This window comes from Triticum urartu, chromosome 6 (assembly GCF_003073215.2).
Source record: "Triticum urartu cultivar G1812 chromosome 6, Tu2.1, whole genome shotgun sequence".
Classification (NCBI taxonomy): domain Eukaryota; kingdom Viridiplantae; phylum Streptophyta; class Magnoliopsida; order Poales; family Poaceae; genus Triticum; species Triticum urartu.
In genome coordinates this window covers 104,642,539-104,646,074 of record NC_053027.1, presented here as the reverse complement: position 1 = coordinate 104,646,074, position 3,536 = coordinate 104,642,539, and the positions used below count along the sequence as shown (strand labels likewise).

Here is a 3,536-nt window from a genome sequence, read left to right as displayed (position 1 = left end):
CTTTAGCTTACTTGGATCCCAACTTTATTTTGAAGAAGCAGCAGCACGAAGTTCGCCGCACGATCCGGAATAGAGGCGGTGGGAATCTCTCTTCTGGCTTACCCAACACGCCGGTTCCTCGCAAGCGCCGAGCAGAGGTTTCACAGATTTCCGACTTAGCTTTTCCAAAGGCGGGTCTTATTTGACAACCTATTAACCCTTCTGATTCAAACTATTAGGGAACTTCTCACTCCTCATCTGGTGACTCCAATGGGACTCGGATCCCCCTCTCCAAAGTCGCCCCAGGGTGAGAACATTGAATTTCTTTGGTTTTGAAACCCTTTGTAAATCATCATACTAATGTTTTTGTGTCTCATTGCTAGCGGTAAAGCCAAGCCAAGCAAGAATGTGAAGACAAGTAAGTCGGGTGATGACACCAACACCACTGAGTCGGAGAAGCAAATGATGTCAGAGGCTTCCCATCAAACTCTTGAAGCTGCCACTAATGATCCGCCGCCAGAAGAGCACCATGTCACCATGGATTCTATGGATGTTAACCCGGCAAATGCTAAGCCGCCAAGTCCTGTCATGCCTGCTGAAGAAAAGGCTGAAGATGTTATTGTCACCGGGTTTGGCTATACAGAACCGGGAAACCCCACTGTCTTGTCAAAACATAGCACCAAGGAAGGATTTTCAGCTGCTCACAAGGGCAAGTGGAAGCTGGACTTGGAGCGTTATGCCCTATTTAATGCTCATGAGATTCATGCGGGTTATCTAAACCGCCTTCATACCAACCGTGACTTTGAAGCCGGCTTAGTCAATCTGATGAAGGAGCGCTTTGAGGTAAACACTCAAAAACTCTTCTGATATATATATATAGAATGGGTCTATTATGATAACACCTTAAGACTGTTATTCTTCTAACCCCTCCGACCCACCCCGTTAGCTACAAACTAAAAAAACAAATCCCACCCCACCTTATCCTCTCGTCACCCACCCTCCTCTCTCTCCTTGTGCTCCTCGATCAAGTCTACACGCCTCCCGTTCTAGCCCGCCGCCGCACCATCTCCTCCCCGGCACCACCACACTACTCCCTCCCCGCGCCGTGGCACCAACCCCTCCCCGTGCCGCCGCACCATCTTCTCCCCTGCACTACCACACCACCTCCCTCCCCGCGCCGTGGCAACACCCCCTCCCCGCGCCGCCGCACCATCTTCTCCCAAGCACCACCGCACCACCTCACTCTCCGCGCCGTGGCACCACCACCTCCCCACGCCGCCACACCCTCTCCAACCACCTCCCTCCTCGGGCCACCTGCCCCCGCGTCAGCTAGCCATCGAATCTGCCCCATCACCATCCTCCCACGACTACCCGATGACAGATCCGGTTGTAGCCGTCCTGGGGGCGTTAGCAATGGCCGACTCCAAGGATTGGAGGGGTTACGTTGAGCTTGGGGGTCGCCGGAGACCCACCCCTCCACCCCTGCCCAGATCCATCAGGCGCGTGCCGGTTCTTGCTGCCCACCCCTCCGCCGCCGCACGAGTCGTGCTGTTGACTTTTTTTGTTTTTGCTACAGAAAACTTCAATGCACCGCGAGGGATGGCTTCGGGGCTCATCCGACGTCCTCCGGATGTGAATGTTGAAGTCCCTCCCCTCTCTTCCACTACGTTGCCTGATTCCCTCCAATTCCTCTATTTGGCAGGTCTGGCAGCACTCCCGCATCGATGTAGCTCACTTCGTCCATATGGGTGTTTTTTTGGATCGAAATGCAGCTCACTTCGCCCAATTTCCGGAACAGCATGAGCGTGCGGGCGTCCCTGCCCTGCAGCCAGGCGACAGCACCCGTGCAGTCCACAAACGAGGCCATGAAGTTGAAGAGCGACCGGTGAGGTGGCCCTTTCCAGTGAGAAAATCATGCAGTGCTGTCGAGTGTGGCGTGCAGTCTACGGCTCTCACCTGCAGCTCTCTCCTACACTTCTTGTTTGCACGCGGCGGGAGACAAGTGCACTGCACTATGGTGGCCGGCCGCATAATTATTTCTTTAGTAGTTCATCTTTGCTGTTTGTTTTAGTTTCACCATGTTTGTGGTTCCCTTATGGCATCTTGTAGTACGTATTGCATATACATGCAGTTTTTTCTAATGCGAAGATAACAATATAATGGTGTAACAGAAAAGTTCTAGAACAAAAGAACACAAATAGTTAAAATAATGCAGTTCACCAGTCTTGTCTACTAGTTTGGACGTAGTAATAGAAAAGGTTTACCGGAGGGCTGATGTGCCCGGCAGCGCCGCCATGCAGTTCGCTGGCGATGCCAGAGATGCCGCGCACGCGAGCGGTTGAGATGGCCCTGGTGTGCAGCTCAGATGGGCGGCGTGCGCAATTCAGTTAGAAATTTTCTTTTTTAAAACTATTCAAGGATATGTCCAAGCTGGTGCAGGTTTCTGATTTATTGCAGCTCGGTTGGTCCTCAAAATACAGTTCTGCTGATCCTCTATTGCAGCTCTGGCAGGTGCTAGTGCTGATTTTGTGTGTATGTATGTGTGTGTGGCTATGTAAAACAACTGATGGATGTATTGTGCCCATGAACATCATCAGCGACCATAGACAGTGGCGCAATATAGAAAGTACTTTGGTTGGTTCGACCGTGTAGTACTTTGTGTTTTTGTGCGGTTCACTTGTTCTTTTAAAAAATCAAAATAATGTTGGTGGGAGGTAACATTCTTTGATGCAATGTAATTTTTAATGCACCCCATTTGCCCCTTTCATGCAGCTCACTAAACATTGACCATGTAGTCTAGTTGAAACTAAAAAAACTCAACAGAAACCAAAACATCTTGAAGAAGTTCACTTCTTATCAGATGTGGTTCACTCGCTCAGTCTCTACGGTCCACTTGTTAGAAAAAAAGTCAAAATAATTTTTTTTATAAAATGATGAAAGAAACCTTGAAAGCTCACTTGACTATCTGATGCAGTGCAGTTTTTGGTCTGAAGCAGTGTGTTCATGTGTTTTATGCAGAAAACACGACGATTTTGGTCTCGCGAAAAATAGAGTGTCTGTGTTTCGGTATTTTTAACATTACTCTTAAACCATAAAGAATTAGAGATAGCATTCTACATGAAAAAGTTGCGTCTTGATGATACCTTTCTAACGACGTAGCGTTTGGATCATTCCGACGAGCTGTTTTAGAAAAATTACAAAAAACGGTCGTTGCCACTCGTCGTCCATTGCATGATTTTCAAAATTTACTAAAAACCATAAGGAATCTCAAAAACATTTCAACATATGAAAGTTGCGCCTTGTCCGTAGCTTTCCAACAGCATATCACATGCCTCGTTTTGACAAACGGTTGAAAAATTGGAGCGAAAACAGTACCTAAAAATTGATTTTTTTTGAAAAACAGAATTCGCGATTTAGTAAAATTGAAACTGCTCTTAAACAATAACGAATTAGAGAAAGTAATAGATATGAAAAAGATGCGCCTCGACGATATCTTTCCAATGGTGTATCATTTGCTTCATTCCGATAAGTGGTTTAAAAAACGGAAAAATACGCTC

General features: G+C 47.6%; 1 long non-coding RNA gene across 1 annotated transcript; it reads left to right on the top strand.

Annotated features, from left to right (window-relative positions):
* The first annotated feature begins 939 nt into the window (after positions 1–939).
* Positions 940–2,198, top strand: LOC125516017. Its single transcript, XR_007287211.1, has 2 exons — positions 940–1,681; positions 1,778–2,198. It is a non-coding gene; the product is annotated as an uncharacterized LOC125516017 (long non-coding RNA).
* Positions 2,199–3,536: the final 1,338 nt, after the last annotated feature.